This window comes from Pongo abelii, chromosome 2, assembly GCF_028885655.2.
Source record: "Pongo abelii isolate AG06213 chromosome 2, NHGRI_mPonAbe1-v2.0_pri, whole genome shotgun sequence".
Lineage (NCBI taxonomy): Eukaryota > Metazoa > Chordata > Mammalia > Primates > Hominidae > Pongo > Pongo abelii.
Genome location: NC_085928.1, coordinates 206390170 through 206405029, shown reverse-complemented (window position 1 = coordinate 206405029; position 14860 = coordinate 206390170). Strand labels below are relative to the sequence as shown.

The following is a 14860-nucleotide window of genomic DNA, read 5'->3' as shown; positions in this document are numbered from 1 at the left end:
TGTTCCTGTTTGAGGGCCTGGGAGCTGATGTTGCAGTTTAAGGCCATCCAGCTGGAGACCCGGTGGGGAGCCGATGTTTCAGTTTGAGGGCCATGCATCTGGAGACCTGGTTGGGAGCTGATGTCGCAGGTTGAGGGCCATGGAGCTGGAGACCTGGGCGGGGAGCTGATGTTCCAGTTTGAGGGCTGTGAAGCTGGAGACCCGGGGTGGAACTGATGTTGCAGTTTGAGGGCCATGCAGCTGGATACCTGGCTGGGAGCTGAAGTTGCAGTTTGAGGGCTGTGCACCTGGAGCCCCGGGGTGGAGCTGATATTCCAGTTTGAGGGCCGTGCAGCTGGAGATTTGGTGGGGAGCTGATGTTCCAGTTTTGAGGGCCATGCAGCTGGAGACCCGGCGGGGAGCTCATGTTCCAGTTTGCAGGCCATGCAGCTGGAGACCCAGCGGGGAGCTGATGTTCCAGTTTGAGGGCCGTGCAGCTGGAGATCTGGTGGGGAGCTGATGTTCCAGTTTGAGGGCCGTGCAGCTGGAGATCTGGTGGGGAGCTGATGTTCCAGTTTGAGGGCCCTGCATCTGGAGACCCGTGGGGATCTGATGTTCCAGTTGAGCGTGGTGCAGCTGGCGACCCAGGCGGGAGCTGATGTTCTAGTTTTAGGGCCGTGCAGCTGGAGACCCGGGGAGTAGCTGACGTTCCCGTTCGAGGGCTGTGCAGGTGGAGACCTGGGGAGGAGCTGATGTTGTTCTAATTTGAGTGTGGTGCAGCTGGAGATCCAGGGATGAGATGGTCCTGCGGTTCAAATATGAGGGTCCCGGAGCTGGAATCTACGTGAGGAGCCAATGCTGCCTCTGATGTGTTAGGTTGTGGAGCTGGAAACTCGCGGAGGAGCTGGTATTGGTGTTTCTAGTTGAGAGTCGTGGTATTTCCAGGGTTTCACAAAGGCCAGATTTTATTTCAGTTACTTAGAAGAGAAAGAAAATGTCTTCTGAAAGAGGTGAACTAATCATTACCAATAGGAAAAGTATCCACTGTATTCATCTCTTATTGAAACAGAAAAATATAACATTTCCCCCCTTAGAATAATGTATATATATATAACTTAAAGTTCCATCGTATGTAGCCTAACAATAAAATCTGGAAACCAGCATGAAACCCCATTATTCACATGTTAAAATGTTGAAACTATGACCAAAATATGAAAACTGCCTGAGCTATCAGAAAGACACACGACAAAAAGCTTCTTGCATATGTATAAAGTAAATGTGATAATCTCAAAAAACTGTTCAAAATTATAATTACTTTCTAGTTTAAAAACTTCAATCCTAAATTAAAAAAAAAAAATCTATACACAAACCACTGATTTGCCCAGACCAAAGAAAGAAAGAAAGAAAGAAAAATCAGCGGTAAGGTAAGCAGGACCCAGAGGAGCTGGTATTCACAGTTCTTACATGTACAACTCTTTCAGGAAGTATCCATAAAGTACTTTATTTTACAACCTGCTTTTCTTGTAAAAGTGAAGGTCTACTTTTTTACATAAAAGTTTTATACAGTGTTAAAACCAGAACTGTATGTAAAATACTGCATCTAAATGTTTCTAAATAATCTTGTTCCATTGGTTCATCGGTGACTTCCGCGGGTTCGTCATCATTTTCCATGGATGATTCTGAAAGAATCTCTCCAGTTTCACTGGAACTGGATCCTGCTAATTCTTCTGTTTCACGGCAGTCAGAAGAACCACTACTTTCAGGGCCTTCGTTTTCATTACCTTCAGAATGTAGTAAATATTTCCGAGCTTGAGACACATCACATTCCTCCATCTGATTATTTTCCTCAGAAGTCTCTTCATTCACAGTTGAGGCATCATCAGATTCTTTTTCTTGATTTTTTCTTTCTGGGATCATTTCTCTTGATGTCATAAAAGACTCTAAAAATAAGCAAATGTTGTACTTAAATTTTATTTTCAAAATTCCTCCACAGTTAAGTTTCATGATTCGGATGTTCTATGGTTCAAATCACATCCCCTGAAATTCAGTGGCAGCTACATACAGGTGGGAGAGAAGCCCAGCGTCGGCATTAAAAGGAGTTCCATGATGTACAATTCTTTCATGAAAACAATGAATGCAAGAATTTGAGGATCTCCTTACTCCTCCCTTTTACGGATGGTCTCTCAATACCTTCTTCTTCCTCTTCATCCTCTTCTTCATCCTCTTCTGTACCTGCTGCTGGGTACAACAGCTTTGTTTATCTTTATCCTGAGATGAAGATGATGCTTCTGTTTCTTCTACCATAACTGAGGAAACTTCGCTGCAAGTCCTTTGACTGGCTGTTTCTCTGACTTTGCCTTTTTTGTCAAACCTGAGTCTTTTTACCTCATGCCCCTCAGCTTCCACAGCATCTTCATCTGGATGTTTATTTTTCAAAGGGCTCACTGAGGAGACTTCTGATTCAGATGTTGAAGAGTCACTGTGATTTTTCTCTTCATTTTGCTGCAAATGTGCCTTTTTGCTGTCTGTGCTCTCAGGCGACCCATTTGTTGTCACAGGGGCTGACAAAGAAAGCTTTGGTCGATTAAGTGGCCTGGGTGTCCCAGGCCCATTTATATTAGACCTCTCAGTATAGCTTGGTGCATTTCCAGGAAACATAACACCATTCATTCGATTTATACTATTGGAATTGTTTTTTTTCTGCAGGAGGATAAACACAGCTAACAACCATCACGTTCTTTTCTACTCCTCTGAGAAATTTGTCTGTTCCTGTATAGTTTCTCCTTGGATCTGTTAACAATTCACATAGTTGCTGAATAGTAAAAGGGATACCGTTAAATCCAGTGACAATTTTCAGTATTCTTTCCTTTGTTTCATCAAAGGGAATATATTCGACATTAGGGTTGGGAGGACCTCTTGGCTCAGGAACTGAAGTTCTGAAATCATCCATCACTTTCTCCAGTTTGAAAATAAAATAGCCTTTAAATTGGGACCACTGAATCTGTTTCTCCAGTCTTGGCTACATGACAAAGAAACTTATCCAGGACAGGACAGACTTTCTTTTTCCCCCTCTTCTCAAAATCTTCCAGCGCCTCCTGGAGCCTGTCAACGTCTATGGCTTCCCGGAGTCCCTCACAGCCTCCACCTCCCTCCGCGGGTCTCTTGGGGACCGGAACTCCTCCCCCCACGCCCCCACGTCCTCCCACTCCCTCGCACACACTCCAGCTCGCAGGCCAAGTGGGGTGGGGGGGAACGAAGGGAGCCAGGGAAACATGTGAGAGAGGGAGACCGACAGAGCGAGCACCTCCCCAAGCCACTACCACCAACCCTCCAACATGGCGCCTGGCACGTCACCCTAAAAAGTTATTTCTTGGAGAAGTGACGGATGACAGAGATTAATCTGAGAGTTACTATTAATGGAGAAACTTAGAACTTACCATTTTTCCTGTGAGGTTTTGGTGCTGATACTGCTATTCTGTGAGTTCTGGCAATTGAGTCCTTTCCCACAGCCTGGTGATGCAGCAGGTGTCACAGAAGGACCCTGTCCCAGCTGGTCCTGCTCCACTGCTATGATGGTGTGGCCTCTGATCTGTGACCGTGTCTTGAGGGGAGACCAGGCCCTTGATCACAAGCGTATCCATGGTGAGGTTCCGTGGATGGAAGCTCATGGATGTTCCTTCCTGATGTTCATCTGCCACCTTGCTATTTAATGCATCTTGTTTATAATTGTCTTCCAAATATTGAATAGAAATAAAGCATTTGTACAGTATGGGTAAGGTATTAAGAATATTGACACATTGGACACAGAGGACCTCCACCAGGTGTAGGGAGTAGAATCTGAAGAGACATAACTTTGGATGCTCCCTGGAGGCCCTGCCTGAGTCCCAGTCCCTTCCCTTCTCCTACGGAGGGAATCACTTCCTGCTTTGGTCTGTATTATTCCCACACTTTCCTTCATAGTACGTTTCTTTCACCGTATGTTTACATCCCTAAAAAATATGCCATTTCATTTTGGAACTTTGTTTTGTTTTTGAGGCAGGGTCTTGCTCTGTTGCCTCGGCTGTAGTTTTGAACTTTGATGTGAGGAAATTCTCCTGCGTGGCTGCTCCTACACTGCAAGGCTCTGAGCATCTGCTCTATATCTATTTTTGTCCTCCATTCCCTCCCTGAGACCCACCCACACTGACATGGTTCATTTCCATTGCTGCGTGATCTCCCGTCATCTGAGGGGAACACGGGGAATGTCTTCATCTCCCTGTGGATGAGTGTTTGGCCAGGTGGGAGCCCTTAGGACTGTGTTTTGTTGGGAACGTTCTTGAGCATTTCTTTTGTACACAAGTGCAAGTTTCTTCTGGTCATTAGCTTTCAAGTTTTAACGTTTCATCCCAGGTAAGAAATGTAATTTTCCTCATAACCCACAACACTCACCCTTTCATATGCAAACATAACAAAAATATATTTCACAACCATTCTTAGCAGTGCCTGGTGTTCCTTCTTCTCTCCATTCTCCCCAACACTGGCATGGCTTGGATTGTGGGATTTTTGCCCGTCTGGTGGGTGTCACGTGATATCTCCCCCTGTTAGGCTGAGCCCCTCTTCATGTTTTCATTAGCCATTCCTCCACATTTCCTCTTCTGTGGAGGGCCGGTTCACCTCTTTTGCCCAGTTTCTGTTAAGTTGTTTGAATTTTTGCACTTTTCCTTTATTATTCCTATTATTATGTTTTTGAGACAGAGTCTCACTTTGTCACCCAGGCTGGAGTGCAGTGGCGCAATCTCTGCTCACTGCAACCTCCACCTTTTGGGTCAAGTGATTCTCCTGCCTCAGCCTCCTGAGTAGCTGGGATTACAGATGCACGCCACAACACCCAAGCAATTTTTGTATTTTTACTAGTGATGGGTTTTCTCCATGTTGGCCAGGCTGGTCTGAAACTCCTGTCCTCAGAATATTTTCACTGGATATACTATTCTAGGATGAAAATTTTTTTTCCTTCAGTTCTTTAAATATGCCATGCCCCTCTCTACTGGTTTATAAGGTTTCCACTGAAATGTCTGCTCCAAGATATACAGGAGCTCCTTATATGTTATTTGTTTCTTTTCTCCTTCTGCCTTCAGAATTTTTTCTTCATCCTTGACTTTTGGGAGTTTGATTATTAAATGCCTTTGAGGTCATCTCCTTTGGGTTAAATCTACTTGGTGTTCTATAATCTTCTTGCATTTGAATATTGGTATAGTTCTGTAGGTTTGAGAAGCTGTTACTATCTCTTTGAACAGATTTTCTATGCTGATCTCTCTCTCTCTACCTCCTCTAATGCTTAGATTTGTTCTTTTGAGGCTATTTTCTAGATCTTGTAGGTGTGCTTCATTGTTTTTATTTTATTTCTCACTTTATAGTTTTTTATTCTTTTTTCTTTTGTCTTCTCTGACTGTGTGTTTTCAAATAGCCTGTCTTCAACCTCACTAATTCTTTCTTCTATTTGATCAGTTGTGCTGGTAAGAGATCTCATGCATTCTTCAGATGTCAATTACATTTTTCAGGTCAAGAATTTCTGCTTGATTTTTTAAAATTATTTCAATCTCTTCGTGAAATATATTTGATAGGATTCTGAATTCCTTCTCTGTGTTGTCTTGAGTTTCACTGAGCTTCCTCTAAACAGCCATTTTGAGTGTTTTCTCTGAAAGTTCACATGTCCATCACTCTGAGATTGGTCACTCCTGCCTTCTTTAGTTCATCTTGTGAGGTCGTGTTTTCCTGAGTGCTCTTGATGCTTGTGGATGTTGGTCAATGCCTGGGCATTAAAGAATTAGTTATTTATTGTAATCTCCACAGTCTGTGCTTGTGTGTACCCATCTTTCTTTGTTTGTTTGTTTTTTCTGAGACAGAGTCCCACTCTGCCACTCAGGCTGGAGTGCAATGGCATGATCATGGCTCACTGCAACCTCAGCCTCCTGGGCTCAAGCGATCCTCTCACCTCAGCCTCCCAAGTAGCTGGGACTACAGGCACATGCCACCATGTCCAGCTGATTTTTGTATTTTTTGTAGACACAGGGCCTCAGTATGTTGCTCAGGCTGGTCTTGATCTCATGGATTCCAGTGATCCTCCCTGCTTGGCTTCCCAAAGTGCTGGAATTATAGGCATGAGCCACCACGTCTGAGCTGCTGCTGCTTCTTCCTTTCTTCTTCTTCTTCTTTCCTTCTTCTTCTTCTTTCTTCCTCTTTCTTCTTATTTCTCCTCCTCCTCCTCCTCCTCCTTCTTCTTCTTATTCTTTTTTGATGGAGTTCCACTCTTGTTGCCCAGGCTGGAGTGCAGTGGTGCAATCTCAGCTCACTGCAGCCTTCACCTCCCAGGTTCAAGTGGTTCTCCTGCCTCAGCCTCCTGAGTAGCTGGGATTACAGGCATGTACCACCACACCCGGCTAATTTTGTATTTTTAGTAGAGATGGGGTTTCTCCATGTTGGTCAGGCTGGTCTCGAACTCCCGACTTCAGGTGATCCACCCACCTCAGCCTCCCAAAATGCTGGGATTACAGGCATGAGCCACCGCACCCGGCCTCCCGTCCTTCTTGAGAAGGCTTTCCTGGTATTCAAAGGGAACTGAGGGTTGTGATCTAAGTCTTTGGTCACTGCAGTCACATCTGCATTAGAGGCACCTCAAGCCCAGTAATATTATGACTCTTGCAGACTCTTAGAGGGACCACCTTGGTGGTCTTAAGTAAGATCTGGGAGAATTCCCTGGATTACCAGGCAGAGCCTCTTCTTCTTTTCCTTCACTTTCCCCCAAACAAATGGAGTCTTTCTCTTCATGCCGAGCTGTCTGGAGTTAGGGGAGGGGTGACACAAGCACTCCTGTGGCCACCAGCACTGGGACTGTAGCAGGATGAGCTGCAGACAAAACCCCCCAGACACCGGTTTAAAGAAGGAAAAGGCTTTATTCTGCTGGGAGCATCGGCAGACTTGCTTCTCAAGAATGAAGCTCCTCGAAGAAAGTGTTCCTGGCCCTTTTAAGGGCTTACAACTCTAAGGCATCCATCTGAAAGGGTTGTGATAGGTTGAGACCTATAGAGAGCACATGTGGTTAGAGTTGGGGGTTAATCTTTAACCTCAGGCCTGGTCATCAGTGTGCCAGCTGGTCTTGCCACTGACTTCATTCCTGTTGTTTTTAAGCTTTTACTTCCTCCTTCTCTTCAGAGACAGGAGACAGTAAAAGAAATGACCTCTCTCCTCAGGACCATGCTGGGTCAGACCTGAAGCCAGCCCAGCACTGGGTCTCTCCCATAGCCTGCGGTAACTATGGCTTCACTTCCACTGATGTTTATTTAAAGCCCAAGTACTCTTTGGTGAGCAGGAGGTGAATGCAGCCAGGCTTGTCTTGTTCCTTTCAGGGTGGCAGGTTCCCTTCTGGCCCAGAGTGGGTCTAGAAATCAGGGTGAATATCAAAATGCTTTTTGGGACCTAGGGCCTAGAATTGGGGATTTTTGGAATCTGCTTGATGCTTGATTTTACTGTAGGTGTGCTGACACCCGAGTTAAAGACAGCGTCATTTTCACTCTTCCCTCTCCTCTCCCCAAGCAGGAGTCTCTCCCTGTGGCTGCTACCACCCCAGGCCCGTGGCGAGAATGGCTTGGCGACCACTGATGTTTCTTCAAGCCCCAGGGGCTCTTCAGTCAGCAGGTGGCAAATGCAGCCAGGCTTGTGTCTTTCTTTTCAGGGTGGCAGATTCCCTTCCAGCCCACAGCAGGTGCCGAAATGCCATCCAGGAACTAAGGCCGGGAATCTGGGACTTCAGGAGTCTGCTTGCTGCTTTATTTACTATGGCTGAGCTGGTACCCCCAGTGCAAGACAAAGTCCTCTTTACTCTTCTCTCCCTTTTTTTCAAGGAGAAGGAGCCTCTCTCTGTGGCCACCACAGCTGGAGATGTGCTGGGTCACACTTAAAGCCAGTAAGGCTCTGAGTCTCCCCCAAGGCTTGTGGCGAGTGCTGCCTGCCTGGCTACTGCTGATACTTATTTAAGGCCCAAGGGCTATTTAGTCAGGAGGTGAAGAAGGCTGCCGGGATGGACCCTTTCCTTCCAGGCGGCAGGTTTCCTTCTGGCCCAGTATGTGTCTAGAAATGTTGTCCAGTAGCTGGGGCCTAGAACAGGGGAGCTTCAGGACTCTGCTGGGTGAGTTATTTTACTGTGGCTGAGCTGGTACTCAAGTGACAAAGTCCTCTGTGTCCCCCTCCCTCCTCTCATCCGGGAGAAGGAGGGAGTCTCTCCCAGTGCTGTGAGCTGCACAGCCTGGGGGTGGGTGAGGGTTGACACAAGCACTCCCTGGGCTGCCCCCGCTGGTGTCTCACTAGGTCATGTGCACCCCAAGTCCACTGGCTCCCCCCGCTGGTGTCTCACTAGGTCATGTGCACCCCAAGTCCACTGGCTCCCCCCGCTGGTGTCTCACTAGGTCATGTGCACCCCAAGTCCACTGGCTCCCCCCGCTGGTGTCTCACTAGGTCATGTGCACCCCAAGTCCACTGGCTCCCCCCGCTGGTGTCTCACTAGGTCATGTGCACCCCAAGTCCACTGGCTCCCCCCGCTGGTGTCTCACTAGGTCATGTGCACCCCAAGTCCACTGGCTCCCCCCGCTGGTGTCTCACTAGGTCATGTGCACCACAAGTCCACTGGCTCCCCCCGCTGGTGTCTCACTAGGTCATGTGCACCCCAAGTCCACCGGCTCCAGGGTGTTTCCAGGAATTGCAGTCCCTGTGGCCTAGGCTGCCTTTCAAGTTTATTTAGGACCGCAGAGCCCTTTAGCTGGCAGTGTGTGGCTTGCTAGAATTCAGGTTCACACCACTGAGATTGAGGATTTGCCTTTGCTAGGGCTGGTGTAAATGCTGTGTCTGTGAGTGCTGCCCTGTGTTGTTTTCCACTGTGACTGGGCAGCACTGAGTGCCAATGCAAAGGCCTATCATCGCTGTCCTCTGCCTCCCGCAGCGCACGGATTCTCTCTCCGTGCCGTGCGAAGTCCTATCATCGCTGTCCTCTGCCTCCCGCAGCGCACGGATTCTCTCCGTGCCGTGCAAAGTCCTATTATCATTGTCCTCTACCTCCCCGAGCACACGGATTCTCTCCGTGCCGTGCAAAGTCCTATCATCGCTGTCCTCTACCTCCCCGAGCACACGGATTCTCTCCGTGCCGTGCAAAGTCCTATCATCGCTGTCCTCTACCTCCCCGAGCACACGGATTCTCTCCGTGCCGTGCAAAGTCCTATCATCGCTGTCCTCTGCCTCCCGCAGCGCACGGATTCTCTCTCCATGCCGTGCAAAGTCCTATTATCATTGTCCTCTGCCTCCCGCAGCGCACGGATTCTCTCTCCGTGCTGTGCAAAGTCCTATTATCATTGTCCTCTACCTCCCCGAGCACACGGATTCTCTCCGTGCCGTGCAAAGTCCTATCATCGCTGTCCTCTACCTCCCCGAGCACACGGATTCTCTCCGTGCCGTGCAAAGTCCTATCATCGCTGTCCTCTACCTCCCCGAGCACACGGATTCTCTCCGTGCCGTGCAAAGTCCTATCATCACTGTCCTCTACCTCCCCGAGCACACGGATTCTCTCCGTGCCGTGCAAAGTCCTATCATCGCTGTCCTCTGCCTTCCGCAGCGCACGGATTCTCTCTCCGTGCCGTGCAAAGTCCTATTATCATTGTCCTCTACCTCCCCGAGCACACGGATTCTCTCCGTGCCGTGCAAAGTCCTATCATCGCTGTCCTCTACCTCCCCGAGCACACGGATTCTCTCCGTGCCGTGCAAAGTCCTATCATCGCTGTCCTCTACCTCCCCGAGCACACGGATTCTCTCCGTGCCGTGCAAAGTCCTATTATCATTGTCCTCTACCTCCCCGAGCACACGGATTCTCTCCGTGCCGTGCAAAGTCCTATCATCGCTGTCCTCTACCTCCCCGAGCACACGGATTCTCTCCGTGCCGTGCAAAGTCCTATCATCGCTGTCCTCTACCTCCCCGAGCACACGGATTCTCTCCGTGCCGTGCAAAGTCCTATCATCGCTGTCCTCTGCCTCCCGCAGCGCACGGATTCTCTCTCCGTGCCGTGCAAAGTCCTATTATCATTGTCCTCTACCTCCCCGAGCACACGGATTCTCTCCGTGCCGTGCAAAGTCCTATCATCGCTGTCCTCTACCTCCCCGAGCACACGGATTCTCTCTCCGTGCCGTGCAAAGTCCTATTATCATTGTCCTCTACCTCCCCGAGCACACGGATTCTCTCCGTGCCGTGCAAAGTCCTATCATCGCTGTCCTCTACCTCCCCGAGCACACGGATTCTCTCCGTGCCGTGCAAAGTCCTATCATCGCTGTCCTCTACCTCCCCGAGCACACGGATTCTCTCCGTGCCGTGCAAAGTCCTATCATCGCTGTCCTCTACCTCCCCGAGCACACGGATTCTCTCCGTGCCGTGCAAAGTCCTATCATCGCTGTCCTCTACCTCCCCGAGCACACGGATTCTCTCCGTGCCGTGCAAAGTCCTATCATCGCTGTCCTCTACCTCCCCGAGCACACGGATTCTCTCCGTGCCGTGCAAAGTCCTATTATCATTGTCCTCTACCTCCCCGAGCACACGGATTCTCTCCGTGCCGTGCAAAGTCCTATCATCGCTGTCCTCTACCTCCCCGAGCACACGGATTCTCTCCGTGCCGTGCAAAGTCCTATCATCGCTGTCCTCTACCTCCCCGAGCACACGGATTCTCTCCGTGCCGTGCAAAGTCCTATTATCATTGTCCTCTACCTCCCCGAGCACACGGATTCTCTCCGTGCCGTGCAAAGTCCTATTATCATTGTCCTCTACCTCCCCGAGCACACGGATTCTCTCCGTGCTGTGCAAAGTCCTATTATCATTGTCCTCTACCTCCCCGAGCACACGGATTCTCTCCGTGCCGTGGGACTACTGCCGTGGGATAGGAGATGGGTGATGTTAGCATTTCAAGATCGTCTTTCCTGTCCTCTTCAGTGCCTCTTTTCTTGAGATGATATGAAAACCAGATACTGCAATTGTTCATCTGATTTTCGGTTCTTATGCAGGTGCTTTCTCATCTTGAGAGTTTTCGGTTTAGTGGTCCTGGGCAGCGGGAGGTGGGGGTTGGCGGGGGGGTGGGGGGGTGAGGGGTGATTGCTGGAGGGCCCTACTTGAGCATCATGTTCCACTTTCCTCTCACCACCTTTTCAACATTGTTGGGAAAGCCCTAGCCAAGCGATAAGATTAGAAAAAGAAAGAAAAGGTATAATGATCACAAATAGTTATAATTGGGCCAGGTGCAGTGGCTCACGCCTGTAATCTCAGCACTTTGGGAGGCCATGGCGGGGGGATCATTGAGGTCAGGAGTTTGAGACTAGCCTGGCCAACACGGTGAAACCCCGTCTCTACTAAAATTACAAAAATTAGCCAGGCTTGGTGGTGGGCACCTGTAATCCCAGCTACTCGGGAGGCTGAGGCAGGAGAATCACTTGAACCCAGGAGGCAGAGGTTGCAGTGAGCCAAGATTGTGCCACTGCACTCCAGCCTGGGTGACAAAGGGAGACTCTGTCTCAATAAATAAATAAATAAATAAAATAAATGCAGCCATGAAAAACAATGAGTTCATGTCCTTTGCAGGGACATGGGTGAAGCTGGAACCCATCGTTCTCAGCAAACTAACACAGGAACAGAAAACCAAACACTGCATGTTCTCACTCCTAAGTGGGAGTTGAACAGTGAGAACACATGGACACAGGGAAGGAACATCACACACCGGGGCCTGTCGGGGGGTGGGGGCAAGGGGAGGGAGAGCATTAGGACAAATACCTCATGCATGCAGGGCTTAAGACCTCGATGATGGGTTGATGGGTGCAGCAAACCACCATGGCACGTGTATACCTATGTAACAAACCTGCATGCTCTGCACGTGTGTCCCAGAACTTAAAGTAAAATTTTTTTAAAAAGAAATAAGTACAATTATCTTTACTTGCAAAGTTTATGATTGCTTCTGTATAATATCCCAAGAAATTTACAAAAACTTCTAGAACGAATAAATGAATTTGTCAACGTCACGGGATGCAAGATTGCTATATTAAAATGATTTGTATTCTTGGTTGGGAGCCGTGGCTCATGCCTGTAATCCCAGAACTTTGGGAGACAGAGGCGGGAAGAATGCCTGAGCTCACAAGTTCAAGACCAGCCTGAACAATGTGGCGAAACCCTGTCTCTACAAAAAAAATAAATAAATAAAATCATTTGTATAATGTAATGGTATCAAATAATTATTAAAAATTAATTTACAATAGTGCTAAAGAACATGGAATTCTCAGGAAAAAATTTAACAAAAGATGTTCAAATTTTTAATGCTGAAAGCTACAAAATGTTACTGAGAGAAATTAAAGATTTCAATTAATATACCACATTTCTGAATTGGCAAAAATATATGTCATTTATGAATTGGAAGATTCAGTATGATTGTCTTAATCTGTTTGGGCTGCTACAGCAATATAGATTAGGTAGCTTACACAGCAAACATTTATTTCTCATGTTCTGGAGGCTGGTAAGTGTAAGATTGAGGCAGCAGAAGATTTGGTATCTCGTGAGGACTGGCTTCCCGGTTGATAGACAGCTGTCTTCTTATTGTGTCTTCACATGGCAGAGGGAGTGAGGGAGCTCTCTTGGGTCTCTGTTGTAAGGACACGAATCCCATTTATGTGGGCTCTATCCTCATGACCTTATCATCTCCCAAAGTCCCCTCGTCCAAATACCACCACATTGGGTATCAGGTTTCAACATGGAAATTTGGGAGGCGGGCAAAGACGTTCAATCAATAGCAATTGCTAAGATGTCAAAATTTCCCAAATTGATCTATAGAGTTAACACAACCCCAAACAAAATTCAAGGCTTTTTTTACATAAATTGACAATGTGATACTAAAAGTTATATGGAAATATGGAGGGCCTAGAGAAGCTTTTATTTTTTGAGATGGAGTCTTGCTTTGTCACCCAGGCTGAAGTGCAGTGGCGTGATCCCAGCTCACTGCAACCTCCGCCTCCTGGGTTCAAGGGATTCTCCCACCTCAGCCTCCCCAGTAGCTGGGATAAAAGGTGCCTGCCACCACACCTAATTTTTGTATTTTTAGTAGAAACAGGGTTTTGCCATGTTGGCCAGGCTGGTCTTCAACTCCTGACATCAGGTGATCCACCCACCTCAGCCTCCCAAAGTGCTGAGATTACAGGCATGAGCCACTGCGCTCGGTTGCAATTTTTAATTTTATTTTGTATTGTTTGTTTGTTTATTTATTTTTGAGATGGAGTCTTTCTCTGTTGCCCAGGCTGGAGTGCAGTGACACAGTCTCACGGGAACCTCCACCTCCCAGGTTCAAATGATTCTCCTGCCTCAGCCTCCCGAGTAGCTGGAATTACAGGTGTCTGACACCATACTCAGATAATTTTTGTATGTTTAGTAGAGATGGGGTTTTGCCACGTTGGCCAGGCTGGCCTTGAACGCCTGACCTCAAGTGATCTGCCCGCCTGAACCTCCCAAAGTGCTGAGATTACAGGCGTGAGCCACCGCGCCTGGCCAGAAGCAGTTTTTTTAGAGAAGAACAATTCTTTCTCAGCCTTTTGGCAAAGATTAAGTGTAGTCCATATTATTAGTTTAGTATTTGATATGTCCTCTATCTGAAGACAATATATAAATGGGTGTCTAGAGCAAGCAAATAGAATAGGAGCTTGTTCTGTCCATTCCACTCATTAATCTGGTGTTGCAGTATCTGGTGCCTGGAGAAGGAGATGGAGAAGTAGGAGTAGAAGAAGGAGAAGAAAGAGAAGAAGAACAAAGCTAGAGGTATTACCCTACCTGATTTCAAAGCTTATAAACTCACAGGAACCAAGACAGTTTGGTACAGGCAAAAAAATAGATATATAGGCTGGGTGCGGTGGCTCATGCCTATAATCCCAGCACTTCCGGAGGCCAAGGCGGGTAGATCACCTGAGGTCAGGAGTTCGAGACCAGCCTGGGCAACACGGTAAAACAAAAATACAAAACAAAATACAAAAATTAGCTGGGCGTGGTGGCTTGCACCTGTAGTCCCAGCTACTCGGGAGGCTGAGACAGGAGAATCACTTGACCTGAGGAGGTGGAGGTTGCAGTGAACCGAGATCACGCCACTGCACTCCAGCCTGGGCGAAAGAGCAAGACTCCACCTCAAAAATAAAAATAAAAAAAAAAATAGATATATAGATTGACATAACAGAGTCCAGGTATAAACCCATTTGTATATGGCCAATTGATTTTTGACAAACGTGCCATGGCAATTCAATGGGGAAAGACAAGTTTTTGTAACAAATGGTGCTGGATCAACTGGATATCTATAGGGGCAAAAAAGTAAACATTGACCCTTACCCCACACCATCCACAAAAACTAACTCAAAAAGGCCTAGACCTACATGTAAAATCTAAAATTATGAAATTTCCATTAAAAACACATAGGAGAAAATCTTTAGGGTAGGCAAAACTTTCTTAGGTAGAATACAAAAGAAAGAAAAGGTTAGACTTCGGCCGGACGCGGTGGCTCACGCCTGTCATCCCAGCACTTTGGGAGGCCGAGGTAGGTGGATCACGAGGTCAGGAGATCGAGACCATCCTGGCCAACACCGTGAAACCCCGTCTCTACTAAAAATACAAAAAATTAGCCGGGCGTGGTGGCGGGCGCCTTTAGTCCCAGCTACTGGGGAGGCTGAGGCAGGAGGATGGCGGGAACCCGGGAGGCGGAGGTTGCAGTGAGCCGAGATTGCACCACTGCACTCCAGCCTGGGCAGCAGAGCGAGACTCCATCTCAAAAAAAAAAAAAAAGAAAAGAAAAGGTTAGACCTTCATCAA

The 14860-nt window shown here is 47.6% G+C and overlaps 1 non-coding gene and 1 pseudogene across 1 annotated transcript; one reads left to right on the top strand and one right to left on the bottom strand.

Annotated features, from left to right (window-relative positions):
* Positions 1-1287: 1287 nt before the first annotated feature.
* LOC100433611 (serine/threonine-protein phosphatase 4 regulatory subunit 2-like) lies at positions 1288-3176 on the bottom strand (annotated as a pseudogene).
* A 10410-nt stretch (positions 3177-13586) lies between these two features.
* On the top strand, positions 13587-13772 carry LOC112131274 (U2 spliceosomal RNA). The gene has a single exon (XR_002913378.3). It is a non-coding gene; the product is annotated as a U2 spliceosomal RNA (small nuclear RNA).
* Positions 13773-14860: the final 1088 nt, after the last annotated feature.